The 17,114-nt window shown below is 36.7% G+C and overlaps 1 long non-coding RNA gene and 1 pseudogene across 2 annotated transcripts in view; one reads left to right on the forward strand and one right to left on the reverse strand.

Annotated features, from left to right (window-relative positions):
* The window catches only part of LOC125280968 (uncharacterized), a 380,871-nt gene that overhangs the window by 154,898 nt on the left and 208,859 nt on the right, over window positions 1–17,114 (forward strand). For both annotated transcript variants that reach the window (XR_008958485.1, XR_007187871.2), the window contains exon 2: window positions 6,599–6,694. This is a non-coding gene — a long non-coding RNA (uncharacterized LOC125280968). The remainder of the gene's footprint in view (window positions 1–6,598; window positions 6,695–17,114) is intronic.
* On the reverse strand, window positions 14,479–15,038 carry LOC113262374 (60S ribosomal protein L12-like; annotated as a pseudogene).

A 17,114-nucleotide genomic window follows, 5' to 3' on the forward strand; every position in this document is an offset into this window, starting at 1 on the left:
CCCAATTACTGGAAGAGCAAGGGAAGCAAATGTCAGGGAAACTACTAGTGATTTTCTTAGCTTGAAGTAACAAATTGGATGGTTCTTTAGAGTTTGCTAGAGATATGCTGAAATTGTGAAGACTCTGGAAAGCTCCCACCAATTATCTCTGTGAGCGGTAGCAAAGTGAGTTGTTCATAGGAGTCACTGGGAAGCAGCTGTGAGTCACAAACTTGACAAAATATCTGGCTATAATTGCCTCCAGAGATTATGATCTTTACTTTTTTCATCTTCTGAATCTCAAGTAAGTGCCTCTCATTGGCACACTGTAACCTCAAACCATTGAGAAAAGGATTTGGGGGAATGTAATAGTTAACTTCTCTTTTGTTTTGCAAGGAAACCTTAGAATGAGGTTGTGGTGCTATTGGCTTGTAAAGCTCACCTCTTTGTTCAACTCAGCATCCATAAATGGCATTTAACTTATACTTAACTTCCAAATAAAGACCGTGATAGCACCACTCTCTGCCTACCATAATATAACTCCTCTTACATACATGGTCCTATGCAAAGTCCCATATGACATTTATCTACCTTGAGATTATGTTCGTTCCTTTTTTTGTTTTGTTTTGTTCTGTTTTGTTTTGTTTTGTTTTGTTTTAGCTCACTCACTTTTTCTTTGGTGATACTATAACTGAAGTATTGAATTACAAGGTTAACTATTATTAATACACCTCATATTCAGTAGAAAGGGAATGTGAAAAGAAAAAAAAATCAGTTAAGGTATTTAAATATGTTCGTGTCAAGGTCAGAAGTAAAATATGCATAGCCGCTAGTGTCCTGCAGTCACGCAGTTGTAGGTTACCTTTAAAACTTCTTTCTTGACCTTTGTTTCCTTGGCCATAAGTTATTATCTCAGCTGGTCATGGTTCTTTACTAGGATCTAAACCTTATCTATTGAAATGCTGTGGTTTTTGTCATCCTGCAAATACTGCATTGTCACAGCTTTTTATTAATTTTGACTACCAAACATGGTAGGAGTGGTGCTCCTATAATTTTAGGCTCTAGATATCCCCCTCTATTATCCCATTATCCCGTGGTGACTTTAGTTCTTCTTGAAAACCAGGAACAATCACCCTGGCCTGAACAGTAACTCTCTTATTTACCTGTAGATTTAGTGGCATGAGGAGTACAAAGTGATCTAGTAGAAATTTCAACATCCATTTCAAAGAAACTCTTGTTTAATCCTGTGGAGGAAAAATTCCTCTTTGGAGAACTTAAATTTCTAAAACCAGCAGAGTGGTAGGGAGATGAAACAACTGTTTTCCTAGATCATCATTAAGGATACTAGCTGAGGAGTCAATCCCATTTCTACCTTTTGATTCCCAGATTCACGTTTCCTTACTAAGGGAGAAAGAGCATGATCTACTGGCTACTGTTTTCAGAGCATATAGGTGTTACCAACCGGCAGTGCCACTGAGTCCTCAGTCCTCAGAGTTGTCTAACATATTACTTTAGCTTCTTTTTTGTCACTTTCATTCTAATCTAATGCTAACTTCTACATCAATGCTGATTTGTTGATATCTTAAAAAATATAGCCCTCCTTTATGTTCTCTGAAAAATCCATTGGAAATCCGTTTTTAAATTTCTGGATTAAAACTTTGTATCAGTTGTATGGAGGCCTGTGTTGTTAGTGTGGTGAAGGGCATTATTATCATTTAGAAATTTTTCAAATTATGCATTCCTAAGTAGTAGATTTCCCTCTCCATCCTGAGAAGTTTTGGAAAAGGGCATAGAGTAGCATGCACAGATATATATCTGCTCTGCTGAGAGAGAATAACAGAAGAGGAAGGAATAAAAGCAGATGGGCAGAACATGAAATTCTCCTGATGTTCATTTGGCTATCAGTCGCCACCCTCACTGAAGAGCCATGAACATAGCATTTATTGCTCTCTCCCTGCATCTTATTATCCATACCTACATGCTCGTGATTTTAAAATCATGTGTCCAAATCTATAATCCTGACCTTTTCTTTGAGATCCAGTGTTTTCATTTGTTCCTAGACACCTGCAGCCCTTTATTATGTACTTCTAACTTACTTCATAGGTTATTATGAAGATACTATGGCGATCATAGTGTGCTTTGCATGGTGGCTAGCACACAGTACTCAATAATTGCTGTTTGAAATATTGATAATAGGATATGCACAACTTTTATACACTATTATCAAATCACCTGGACATTCCACAAACATGTATTTAACACACATTTAAATTTCTATCTTTTTACTCTACCTTTTTACACAGGAGGCAGTTACCCACCTATGCAAGTGTTTACAGGGATGTAAGTTGAAGTTAGCAGTTCTTAGGTAAACGCTAATGTTTGGGTCATGCTGCCTCTAAGGGTGATAAACATATTACATTTTCCTTGGAATCATGTTTTTCCTCATTTTGCTTTCTAAATAGTGTATTTGCAAATCATATTTGAAATAAGAAAGGTCAGAATTGAGAGTCTTAGAGAAACCTGCTCCAAGCCCAGGTGCACTAAATTGAAATAATACTTAACATTATTCTTATGTGTGTTAGGCACTGTTCAAATCGTTTTAATAAGTTTGCTTATTTTATACTCAGATTACACATATGAGATAAGCAATACTGTTATTCCCATTTTATAAATGAGGAAACTGAAACAGAAAGGGGTTATATCAATTAGTTAATGTCGTATTAGATTACCTCCAGATTTAGTACTTTATTACAATAGCCATTTATTTAGTTCACGATTCTTCTAGATCAGCAAATTGGTCAATACTCAATTGGGAAGTTCTTTTGTCATGGCTGGGCACCTTTATGCTTCTGTGGTTAGTTACACATTAGATAAAATATAGATATTTCAGGCAGCTCTGCCTTTGGGGGTTGGGTAGATTTGGTTGGGATGACAGTGGTGATAGGGTCATATGTCTCTCATCAGCCAGCAGACTACTCAGGGCTTATTTACATCCTAGCTTGGTAAATAGAAAGAATGAAAGAGAACAAGGCCTATATTGGAAGTGGCACAGTCTTGCTTCCCACATTCTGTTGGTTATTGCAAATCAGTACTGGCCAAGATTCAAGGGTCAAGGTAGTATACCCCATACCTGATGGGAGGAGATGCGAATTTTCATTGTAATGGGATGTGGATAGTGCGCCAAGTTTGCGGTGTAGCATTTAAACTAGATGGGGTGGAGGAAGGAGAGCACAAGAGAGTGAAGGGTAGGAGAGAGAGAGTGTGGAAGAAAGATGGAGAGAGGGAGAGAATATCAAAGTTTACTGGGGATTCTTTATTAAACCCAGTTTTTTGAATGACCACTCATGATATTCTATCAAAGTTAGAGTGAAACAAATGTTAGCATTAGTGTTCTAAAGGCTTCCTTATCCTGAAATTCTGTATTTGTCTTCAGGTACAGAGAGCATTGTTGCAAAGCATCTACAAGTTAGTTTGAAAATTTTGGAACGGAGTGTCTGGGTGTCTCAGTTGGTTAAGCGTCTGCCTTTGGCTCAGGTCATGATTCCAGGTCCTGGGATCGAGTTCTGCATCGGACTCCCTGCTTGGCCAGGGAGCCTGCTGAAAATTCATTACCTGTAATCTCTTTGAGCCAACTCTTACTTGTCTTAAATTTACTCATCATATAGTAGATGGAGAAAGATTGCTTTGTGATTGTACACTAAGATTGCCTCATCTTACTCTAAAATTAAACATCTTACTCGAAAAAATGTCTCATCTTATTCTCAATTGAAGAATTGAGATATGAGATAAAAATACTTTTCTGTCCTGATGCAAGATATAAACAGATACATATAATACCATGTAACTCTAAACTGGGATAAAGGTATGAACAATGTAATTTGAGAAAGAAGACTAACCTACCTTAGAGTTAGGATATTGGAAATGTGGGGGAAGATTTCTTCGGAGCATGAGGTTTTAAAAGATGAGTTGTATTGGGGCGCCTGGGTGGCACAGTCGTTAAGCCTCTGCCTTCGGCTCAGGGTGTGATCCTGGCATTCTGGGATCGAGCCCCACATCAGGCTTCTGTGCTAGGAGCCTGCTTCTTCCTCTCCCACTACCCCCACTTGTGTTCCCTCTCTCGCTGGTTGTCTCTCTCTGTCAAATAAATAAATAAAATCTTTAAAAAAAAAAAAAGATGAGTTGTATTAACCAGGCAATGATGGGGATTGGGAAGGTAGAATGTAGAAATATTACAGAGACAGAAACTAAGAGATTATTAGATTGTAATTTCAGTTATCTATGGATAAGAAATACTGAGAGGTTGATACAGGAGCAATGGCAGGAAGAATGGAAAGGAGGAGGAACATTAGAAAGGTGTAATTGATAGACTTATAGAAATTAGTGACTGATTTGATGTGAGGACCAAGAAAAGAGGATGACTTAAGGATAACTTTCAGATAATTCCCTTGGGCATATAAAAGTATATATCTAGATTTCATGTGTATATACTACATATGCCCTATATAGAAAGGGGGCAGAGGAGGACAGTTTCCCATAGATATCAGTATAGAGAATATTTTTGTACAAGTTTGCTCACTGCAGCATCAGAATTTTTAATAGCAATATTCCAAGTATACATATATCAATATATATAGAAATGGAGATCTAGACAGAATGAAGATATATTTCTAAAATAGATTTGTAACCTTTAGATTTTTAAAGATAGTTTGTAAACATTTTCATAAGTATTTGTAGGCTATAGATTTGTAACCTATTTAGCTTATGTTAAAAGCATTTCCCATTCCATTCCATATTCTAAAAAGATGTATTTTATAATGGCCACATACTATTCTGTCACATGATGCTGTTATACTTTATTTTATTCATTCCCCTAATGTTAATTATAATTTGAGGACTTGTATTTAATTCTTTTATCGCACTATAGTCTAAGTAAAGGATGGCCTATTTATGGCACCCCTCTCACCATGATCTTCTCCATGGAGGATGGTCACTTTATCATTTGCTCTGAAGCACTTAACATGTGCCTCATCTCATGCACAATAAAAACACTCACTTAGTTTTCTCTGAAGCTGACAGGGAGGACTTCTCCCATCTTGGTGGTAAGATTTGGACTTAGAGGAGAGAGGTTATGTAATATTTTGTTTCTCCCTTTCAAGTCAGCCTGTTTTAGGAAATGAATTCCCTCATGTACTCTTAGATGTTTCAAAGGTAACTGGGACTTTAACTGGGAGTATAAGTTGCCCATACCAGTTATCCTCGTAAGTGACTACAGTGTGACTTTTACCAGGTCACACTTAACAACATATGTTTACTGTGTATTTATTTCATTTAACCAATACATATTGCATTTCTACATATGCACTAAAAGAAATAAAAATGACCTTTTACATCTTTGCAAAAAAGGGAGAAATAAATACTACATTACACCGAAGGTCAAGGCAACAAAGCCCAGGATGGATGTGGCCCAGAAATAAATTATATATTTGTATGTATATATGTGTGTATAATATATATGTATATTATGCATATATATTTACAGGTTTGTGTAAACATATACATATTTATTTCAGGAGTATAATATATACATATGCATATATGTAACGTGTATTATTTACACACACATACAAGCGGGTCTACATATAGAGAGAGCGAGTCATTGTTGACCTCCATTTTGTAAAGTATTTGAATTGCTTCCTGTCATTTAAAGATAGGAAGATTTCACATAAATATCTGGATTTTTTTTATTTTCTTGAAAATCAGGAAAATTGAGAAATCCTGTTCCTGAATCTAAACATTATAGCATTTATGTATTCCTGCATGGCAACAGTTAGGTAGACCTGAGTGGCCAGGGGGTTTCTAGCACTTGCTCAGTTGTCCTTTCTAAATGTATCATTCTCATGAGCTCTCCAGTTGGCTATAATAGGATAATTCACTAATTTTTACATTATTTTCCTGGTTTCTGTATATATTTGAGTTTGAAAATTCTACTTCATGCCATGTATTATAAAGTTCATTTCAGTTCAGAAAATCCATTTCTTTGTACATCATCTTCATAGATGTAACCATAGGAAACCAAAACAATTGACTAGTCCAGCTACTTCAGTCAAAAACTTCAATTTAGAGAAAAGTCAGCAAAATTGATAGTCTAAACCTGAGCAAATGTTTGAATGGGATAAACTATTTCTGTCAAAGCAATAAGCCTAGTAACTCTATATGGATGCAACGTATGTTTTTATAGATACTTCACTTTTGTCAGTTCTTGCACGTCACTAAGAGTGATGATTTATGCTTGAAGCATGCTATACACAGGCTATTATCTCAATTTTATGTTGGGTGACATTCCTGCCACCCATTCCATTTTCAATTTCTTAGAGAAACTAATGTCTGAGGTCTTGTTCAGATTATCACAGATTTTAAAATCATCTATAGCCCTCAAGAAATTTTTTTAAAAAATATAATAGTAACTATAAAATGCTGTTTATAGAATGCACATTGATTCCAAATTTCTTTCCCTTATGTGATTAAGTCTCAGGTTTCCTACTAGGAATTTGTGATTTCATTATGTATGGCCATAGAAAATGTTCTTCAAAGATTATTCTGGTAAATACATGTTTTTCAGGTTGATGCTTCTGTTTCTAAGAAAATAACAATCCATTACATAGAAGACGAGTTTGTCTCACTGATGGTGGCTGACTACACAGCATTGCAAAATCAGGTGCGTTTCCTTTTTATCATAGCTGAGACGGTTTATATTCACAACGAAGGCATTGATATGAGAATCAAAGGTATACATTTGGCTTTCCATGTTATTAAGTCAACATCAATAATTTCTTATAATCTCTGTAATAAAAGTGAAAATTCCAGTCAATGTTTTACGTTTTCACAATATTGAACTTCTTATATTATCAGACTTTTATCCCTAAGGATTATAATTTATAAAAGCATTATTTTTTCTTGTTGTCTAAATCCTAGGTTAAATTATATCTTTAATGGAAATAGTATATGTTATAATGATACATAGTGTTGTTTATATCAAAGTGTTACATTATAATTTTACAATATTTTACATGAAGTTTCTCACCAGCTAACATTTATTTAACTACTTTTCCCCCCTATAACCATGTTAGTTGCTACAGGGGATACAAAAAAGACACAATTTAAGCTCTTTTGCGTCTTCCAATATAATACCAAAGTTGAAGATTACAGATAATGTTAAATTATCAAAATTTAAAAGGTTAATATTTTAAAAAATTAGGCAAACTCCAAACACATGTTACAGTTTTGTTTCATCCATCAGTCCATCAGTATTTACTTTAGGAAAGGATACTTTATATACCTGACCTCTGCGTATGTCATCTCTTTTGGTTCTTCTATTTGACGGATTTCTTTCTACACTATTCTTGCTACTGTTCTATAACCATCTTTCTAAATTTTTTTTATGTTTCTTAAAGGGAACTATGTTTTTCTTTGTAAAAGTTAGATGTCTAAAGCTTTTCAAAAACAAGGTCTCATTTTCTGCTCCAGAAAGTCTAAATTGATGGGAAATTTTTTTTAGTGATGTTATTTTTCTTGAATTCCACACACACAAAAAATAATTTTGAAAAAAGATGAACCTCACATTTTTATCTACTGCATATTTTGATTTATATATTCCTGAATCAAGATATATTCTTTTGGAACGAGCTACAGATCCATTGCTCTCTAAAAGAATTCTCTTGATTGTGTTCACTGGCATAATTAAGTGTTTCAAATTACTGTGGACTGGATCTGTTGTCTTTGTCCTTCTCTTTTTTAGAAACCCTCTGGAGTATAATGGTATTAATAGATTTTAATGTTTATAATGTAAAGTATGATATTTGAATTGTTCTCTAGGATAAATATTAGCAAAGTACCTTGAGAACATTTATATCTGCTGGAGTAGATCACTTTCACAATTCAACTGGGAGTGACAGATAATTTAGAAGACTTGATAGATGTGAAGATATTACATTTGAACTTTTATGGATGAGTAGGAGGTGAAAGGCTGAATTGGGAGAGAAGGTATGTAAAGACTAGGACACAATAAAATATATAGACACTGGCCTTTCTTTTGGAAAGAACATAGCAATTTTTCTTGCTGTCTCATTCTGAGCTTGCTAATTATTTTGTGAATGTTCAATCTGAAATATTGAAATAGTTCTAACCATTGTCAGTGTGTTTGGGACATCAAATAGCTATTTTGTCAAGACTAGAGTGTCATTAGTTGTGTGTCTCTAAATGAAAGTTCTGCATGTTAATGCTAACTGTGACATGAATAGTAAGATTGGCATTAGAGACTTTCTGAAATGAGAACAACATTCATGATTAACCTACAGAGTGTAAAAATTGGGAAATCATCTAGTAACTTCATGAAGCTATGTTGCATTGTAATTTCATTTTCATTAGCGACGAAATTGTTATGGAATAATGAGGGACCTTGAAGTGTAATAAGTTAGTCAGGTGAAAACAAATTGCTGCACCAGGATTACAACTTCCAGCCATTTTAATAACTTAACGATTTTCCTTTAATTCCTGAACTTAAATTTAGAGATGGACTTTTGTTTATTTATACGTCGTAGTACTGTTGGCATACTATTTATGAACATATCAAAGATGATTATAGCTGATCATGTATTCTTAGATCCAATTACCATGTTCTGCAGTCTCAATTGGGAAGAGAGGAATTAATATTTATTGGATGCCTCCCACAGGCCAGGAGGTTTACATGTGTTCTCTCATTGAATCTTCCCAGTGGACCAGTGAGATTGTTGCTATTATTTACATTTTACAAATGAGAAGACTAAAATTAAGGGGAATTAAATAGAGTGGATATGTAAATTTATGTTTTTTTTTTTTTTCTTTGTTTCTGAGAACTGCACCTTACTGCCTCTTATACCACGTGTGGTATTGTTAAAATCCTCAGCCCTTCTTTCTTCACTTCAAGGAGAAGCAGTCTTAAGATCTGGGTAAACTTAAAAACAATGATTAATCTGCATCTGGGCCCATGACTATAGTAAGACCTAATAAATCCTCTTTATTGAGGATTGATATGAACACTGTAGAAGAGAGGATTCTTTTCCTTCTGTGATCCTGAACCTTACAAAGCACAAATCCTGGAATTCTTCCAAGCAACTGTCTTTGCTCACATATGAAGAGATCTTACATAACAGTAAAGCCAATAGAGAATATGGTGTAACTGAGAGATGGGGGAAAAGAATCTCCTTTTGGGCTATAATCTGAAGTTTAAAAAAGCCTATCCATAAAACCTAGTAGAGGAGAGTCAGATATAAGTGTAAGTGCAATAAATACTATGCTAAAAATCTTTCTTAGAGCACTTACATTCTCTTCACTAAAATTTGCTTCATTTCTCCAGTAGTACAAGGTCTAATTCTTTGAACAGTTTAGGACATAGCTACAAAAGTTATTGACATTGCAGAAATGATTTCAGTTAATAAAGAAAAAGTGAATCCATGAAATAATGTTGAAAAGAAGAGTAATCAAATTTAGTGTAAAATGTAGAAATGAAGGAGGAAATTCTGTTGTGTAGTTCTGGGTAATTTTAGGGAACGGGGAGCACAGTGTTAATTCTTTATGTATTTATGGAGTCTGTGATGTGTGAATTGTGAATGTGTTTCTGTGAATTTGCAAAAGCAACATGGAAATACCTGTACAGAGATGACCCTCAGGGTAAACTCTATATTGGCCATAATATATTATAGCCTTGTAGGCTCGGGTTTAACTATCTCCTGCTATTCTCAATCGTGTTTGAGTCTTCAGGGGGCATTATTTTTTGTTTGACATACATGCTGTGTGCAGCAATCCTGTAAGCAGTTACCATCCTGAGGGTTGGAAAGTGTTGATCTCCTCTAAAGAGAGTAGCTTTTACTTCCTGGAAGTAGTTCTCTCAGATGCCAGCTGATGCTTGATGACTCTGAATCTACCTTTTTTTAAGGAGGATAATAACACCTCTGTTTTTCCTTTTTCCCTCCCCTATAATGAGGGGGAGAAAGTGTTCCTGAAAGGCTTTTCTGGAAACAGCTGTACAGATGATAGCAGTTGATACTGATACTAGTAGCCATTTATTGAGTCCCGTCTAACTACCAGGCATTAGGTGAGGAATATATATTGTGCATCTTCACAGCCATTTTGTAAAGTTTAAATGATGAGGAGACTGAGGCTCCATGATGGTCTAAGTGACAGAAAGCTATATGAAAATGAAATGAAATGATACATATGAGAATACCTAGTGCCAACACTGTGTGGGGATTGGGGGGTGGTCCGTTTCAGCTTTGCCCTTTCCTCTTCTTTTCCTCCCCTTTGCTTAAGTCTGGGGTGTGTGTCCTCCCCAAATTCCTACGTTGAAACCTAATGCCCAAGGTGATGGTATGAGGAAATAAGGCCTTTGGGAGGTGATTTGGTCATGAAGGCGGAGCCGTCATGAAAAGAATTAGTGCTCTCCTAACAGGGGCCCCAGAGAGAGCCTCCTTGTCCCCTTGGACACATGAGGTTACAGTGAGAAGACAACCTTCAGTGAAGAAGCTGAGCCTCACCAGACACTACATCTGCCAGCGCCTCCATCTTGGACTTCCCGGTCTCCAGAACCGTGAGCAGTAAATTTCTGTGGTTTATAAGCCACTTTGTCTATGGTATTTTGCTCGAGCAGCCTGAGAGGACTAAGAGGCCCTCCTTGCCCCCTCTCCATCTTTTTCTCTTTTCCTTGCTTCCTTTGTTGAATATTTAAAGCATTTTCCATTTAGGCTTCTCTTTGTTTATTACAGTGACCTGATTCGGCGATTTGTGAAATTTTCAAGCCTTTTTCAATCCTATGTTAAAACCTATGTCAATTATTTGGTGAATTTTACAGTTCTCGGTAGAGTGAATGCCGTATATTGACCTTGTTTCCTAAGCACAGAAAGTTCCCAGGTATTGTAGCTGCGGTGGATCTTGCATTCACGTCAGAATGAGCTAAAGTCTAAAAATAGATTATGTTCTGTATGTAAGATTATTCCCTAGTGCTTTCAACTTCTGTTTCTTAGAAACAGTTGATGCAGCTCAGAGGCAGGAAAAACAAAAATGAAAACAAAACAAAACAAAACAGTGAGAGAAGTCCATCCTTCACAGTGGAAGGAAATTATATTAAGTTCCTAATGAGTTCTGACATATAACGTTGGAAAGTGCTGTAAGTCATACTAACATTTTTAGGAGCAGCCTTGCTGGAAAGTTAAATTCTTCAAACTTGATAATGTGACCATGGTTTACATATTTATAGCTTTATTTATATATTTATAGGATCTGTCTTTGTAATCTATTTTCTATATATCTAATCTATATATAATGACAATTTCTAATACTTTGGGGAAATCATCTTTTGAAGTACCCTCATTTTTTTCATTATACAACCTAGCTCTTCTTTAGTTAATTTTCCCCCCATTTAACTAGGATGGCATCCTTCTTTAAAAAAAAAAAAAAAAGGCATGTCTAGAGTTTGCTGACTGCATCTGTAGTTGTTAGTGTAAAGTAGTGTCTATAGGCTGCTGAACTTGAGGTCTCAGTTTGATTTGATGTAAATCTGATGATTTGTATAAATTTGATCGTCTGCAGGTGTGAGGTGTTGGGGAGTGTGGGGGATTAATACGAACTCAGCTAATGGCTCTCCTATCTATACTTTCAGACCTTTACCAAGGCACAAGCTGTGCTCTATAACTGCCACCGTGTATCTGCCTTGTCTGTGTTTGAGCACCTAGAGGAGAGCAGTCATACCATATTCAGTCTTGTGTTGCCCTCAGTGCTCTTTGTGATGCTGAGCACGTATTCTCTCAAACCTCCTGGCAGAGAAGAGTGAATGTGTGACCTGGGGGAGCTAAGGATATAGTTTGTAGAGGTCTGTTACGACCATAAGGCTCTTGTGAAGTCTTTTGAAAATTCATTTGGGCTTGAATTCTTACCTAAAATGCCCAAGCCACTTACTGGAATGAAAAAAAAAAAAAGTGGTTGCTTTAAATTGTGTGATGTTGAATAAAATTGCTATGCTAGAACGTGTGCTGTATTGACCCTGAATTATATGAGGATGGATACCTAATCAGAGTGTGTTGAATTTAACTGAATTTAGCAATCTAGTTCGAGAAAGCCAGGAAAACAGATAATTCAGCTGAAGACAAGGTAGATATAGTTATTAATCTTCTGCCCTCCTTTCAGCATTCTGTACCTGCTCTGCTCTCATTCCCTCACCTCTGTGTCTGCATTACTTCTAACAGGCTTTATACCATCCCCTACTGTCAGCATGTAAGCCAGGTCTCAAGAGAGGGACTTACAATGACTATTCTACACAGGCTCCAAGTTCACACTGTCACTGCTAAAGGATGTTATAGCTCAGCTGAGGGGCTATCGAAGCAAATAAATGTTCCAGACTGGCCTACTTTAATGGCTGAATTCTGATTTTTGAATTACAACCGATGTAGCATCATGGCAAAATCAAGGGCAGTGGGATCTCATGGAGCCAAATCCTAATCCTGGCTCTCTGTATTCCATTTGCCTGTTCTTGGCAGACTTAAGCTTTCTATGACTGGCATTGTTTTGGGTGCTCCATGTATGATTTCATTTATTTCTCATTGCCACATCCCTGAGGTTATTTGTATCTTCATTGTACACATAAAAGGGCACCATGTCTTTAAGAAATTGTGCTGACGTATGCATCTACAAAGTGGCAGAGGTAGAATTGAACTCCATCGTTGTAATGTGAAAGCACTTTTCATGCAACCTACTATCATCTAGAATGACTAACTAAGGTCTTAGAGAAAATGCTTCCAATTATTGAAAGGCATTTTTAGTACTATTTTTTAGAACAGTATTGGAATTACAGAAAAATTGAGAAGTAAAGAGCATTCCCATATACCCAATTCTACATACCCAGTATATCCTATTATTGACACCTTACATTAGTATGGTACATTTACTGCAATTAATGAACCAATATTGAAACACTATTATTAACTAAAATCCATAATTTATTCACAGTTGCTAAGCTTTGACTTAATATCATCCTTCTTTTCCAGGATCCTATCCAGTATATCATAATACATTTAGTTGTCATGTCTCCTTAGCCTCCTATAGGCTGTGACAGTTTCTCACTTTCCTTGTTTCTGATCATCCTGAGAGTTTTGGAGAACGCTGGTGAGATATTTTGTAGGATTCTCCTCCATTGAAATTATTCAGATGTTTTTCTCATGCCCAGACTTGGGCTTTGGGATTAAGGGAGGAAGATCACAGACATGAAGTGCTATTTTCTTTTTTCTTTTTTTTTTTAATGTTTTTTTTATTATATTATGTTAGTCACCATACAGTACATCCCTGGTTTCTGATGTAAAGTTTGATGATTCATTAGTTGCGTATAACACCCAGTGCACCATGCAATACGTGCCCTCCTTACTACCCATCACCAGTCTATCCCATTCCCCCACCCCCTCCCCTCTGAAGCCCTCAGTTTGTTTCTCAGAGTCCAAAGTCTCTCATGCTTCATTCCCCCTTCTGAAGTGCTATTTTCATCACATTATATGAAAGATGTATACTAGCATCATGATTCATGACTGTTGATGATAACTCTGGCTGAGGTAGTGTTTGTCAGATTTCTCCAATGTAAGGGTTATTCTTTTCCTCACTTTTCTATTTTTGAAATAGAAAATTACAAAGTCATATACCTCGGGGGGGGGGGGGGAGTCAATGCCATGTCTGCCCTGGCCCTGAAGATTGGGTCAGGGCAGACTCTTTGGAGTCTTTACTCTTTGGAAGAGCCACTATCAACAGCCCACATTTATGGAGTTGGGATTTATGCTCTCCCCCTACATGGGAGAAGTATCTACGTAATTATTTGGAATTCTTCTGCATGAGACAGTTGTCTCTTCTCCATTCATTAATTTGTTCAATTATTTTTATATATCGGTATAAACTGATATATGCTAATTTTATATTTTGGGTACTAATCTGAGTTATTTTCTTGCTCAAAATTTTCCAGTTTTGGCTACTGGGACCCTTTTAGTTGGCTCCTATGTCCTTTTGACATACTCCCACATAACTCCAAAAATGTTCTGTATTTTTTTTTTTGGTTTTGTTTTTTAGTATGTTCTTACTTTCTGACGCACCAAGCTTATCTTCTATAATTCCTGCTGCAGTCCTTGAATCAGCCATTTCTCCAAGGAGCTTCTGGTTCGGCCTTAGAAACCAAGATCTGTGCCCTTTACTACTGGGGTAGGCCTCTCAGCTGAAAGCACAAAGAAACCTATGTGTGTATACTAACCTATGTATATACACATATAAATATTTCTATTTGCAACTATATGTAATATATTAAGCTAGATTCTTACTGATGTCTCAACTCCAATCCATTATTATATGGATCATTCTAGCCTCTTCCCCTTGATTATTATAATGCATTTTTTTGTTGTTGTTGTCAAATGACCCTTTACTGAAATATTTTCCTTTACAGTTTTAACTAGCTGGGCAATCCACTGCACCACTATTGATGTCATCTGTGATGTCGTGAGGGTGGCAACCATCAACATTGCAGCCCACAGATTGGGCAGTCCCCAGGATCTCTTTAATGGTTCCAGAGAGTTCTCTGGCTGAAGATTGGTGCCACATCTGTTAGGCAATGTTGACAGTCTCATTAAAAGTGATATTTCCACTGTGTCTAAAGTTTTTCTGTTGCTTTCTGTCTCATGGTGGTTCCCTGAAGGCTTTGATAATCAGGGCAGAGGCAGAAGGTAACGCTTCAGTCTGGGCCTGTTCTGAATTGTCAGTTTTACTGTAATCCTCAGATCCTTCCAATTACCAGTTGCCTTGGTGATATTGTCATCAACCTATTTTGGAGTCAGACCCAGGGGGCCAATCTTCAGGGCCAGGGCAGATGTGGCATTGACTTCCCTACCAGTGCATGCCAGGTATATGACTTTGATGTCATTGGGGTTGAACTTAGGTGGCATGCTGGAGTCGGCTCGTGTCAGATGAATCCAGATTCAGGATGACACAAGGCAGTTGAACCTTCCTCTCCTCTGAGCTGAAAGCCATAAGTTGTAATACATTTTTAATAGAACATGAGGTTAAGTTTTTCCTAACTGCTGATGATAAAGGTAACATTTACTGATGGCTTACTATGTTTCAGGCATTGTTCTTAGAACTTTATTTGGATTCTCTCATTCAGTTCTCACACCTAGGCTGGGGGTAGTGAGGACACCCTCCTCCTTTTTTTCAAGTTTCATTTTGAACAACTTAATATTTACATATTTGAAATTTCATATTTACAAAGAGAAAGAAATAAACTCAGTAACTTGGCCAACATCATGGAGTAGTGAGTGTGATAGCCTGTATTCTCTGACTTCAGAACTTGTCCCTAACTATTGTGCAGACTAAGGCCTGACTTTCAGTCTTCCTTTGCTTCTCATGGTGGGACTCACTGGGATGAGTGCAGTGTTGGCACCCTCAGGAAAACTGCCAGAGCTGAGACATTTACATGACCAAGTACATTAGAGATGCCCAATATTTTTATTGTTTCGAGGCAATATCAATGCACATCCGTTATAACCAAGAGATTGCAGAAGAATTTAATGCATGAAATTCAGAAGCTTGTTTGTTAGCTATTTATTTTCATACAGTTGCTATATTCTTTTAAAATATTGAAATTGTGGCTTTTGGAAGTATGTGGACTAGGGAAATGTGAAAATAATGCTTTGTAGGTTAGCAAGAGCAGCCAGAGCTGCTTTTTCATACATCATGAGTGAGTGTTAATAAATGGTTATGCCAAAATGGCCAGGACACGTAATGCCTCGTGCTTGTATGAATTTGGTAATTTTGGTTTCTAAGGTCCATTAATGAGTAAAAATTCTGAGGAAATTTTTCTCGGTCATAAAAGTATATAGATTCCCAGGAGGAAATTTGTACTGACAAATTGAAATGGGAAAACAATCGTTAGCCTATGATCACTGGCAATACTCTGCTTATGTGGTTATATCTATGAATAAATATGAACTCGCTTGGGGTTAGGTGTGACAGCTCATTTCTCTATATGTGAGTATCACCATCTTTTTAGAGCTATATCTGTGCAGTGCCAAATGACTGGTCAGTCCAGTTGTTAGTCTCTATTCTGGCCCTTACCTAATAACTTCCCACATTACTCATGAATGTTTAACTTTTATCATCAATGTTTGCATAAACTCTGAGCCACAGATTCTCAACATAAAAATCCCAGACAGTTATCGATCCTCTATTAAGCAAACACTTTTAAGAATACTTTACATGCAATCTTGCATTTAATCTTCATGACATGGGCATTATTATGAAATGGGCATTATTAATTACTCTCATTTTATAAATGAAGAATGTGGAAGATGTCAAGAAACTTTCCTGAGTTTACACATTTCATATGTGGCAGAGTTTGTATTGAAACCAAGGTGACTTTTACATCTCTAACTACCACTCGGTAGGGTATAAATCCAAGTAAGTGGCAATAACAAGCAATTTCAAATGTACAGTGGCTAAACTAAATATGTTTTTTTTTCTAATCACGTTGGAGTTTGGCAAGGGGGCTATGATCTGCAATCTCTCTGAGACCCAGGCTGACGTAGGCTCCACCATCATGTATTGGATAGTCTGGAGCACAAGATCTTCTCAGTCACTGTGGCAGAGGAAGAGATCGCTAGAAGTTCTGCTTAGTTCTTTTAAACTTAGATCCCAAACTGACAATCTCGTTGGCTTCAACTAGTCAATGTCCCTGTCTAACTGCAGTGGGGCTAGAAAATATGTGGGGTATAGGTAGAATAATTGAAGAGTATTAGAGACTGTGTAATGTGTCTCTCTAAATTCGTATGTTGAAGCCCTAACCCATAATGTGACTGTATTGGAAATAGGACCTTTAGGGAGGTAATTAAGATTAGATGAGGTCATAAAGGTGGGGGACTAATCCCATAGGGCTGGTGCACTTGTAAGAAGTGGAAGAGACATCTGAATCAGGTAGCCAGGAAGAGAACTCTCACTACAAATCAAATTTGCCACTACTTTGATCATGAAGTGATCTGAAGGCTAGAAATCCTTCAGAACTGTGAGAAAAAGAATATCCATTGTCTAAGGCA

The sequence above is a fragment of the Ursus arctos genome, unplaced genomic scaffold (genome assembly GCF_023065955.2).
Source record: "Ursus arctos isolate Adak ecotype North America unplaced genomic scaffold, UrsArc2.0 scaffold_9, whole genome shotgun sequence".
NCBI lineage: Eukaryota > Metazoa > Chordata > Mammalia > Carnivora > Ursidae > Ursus > Ursus arctos.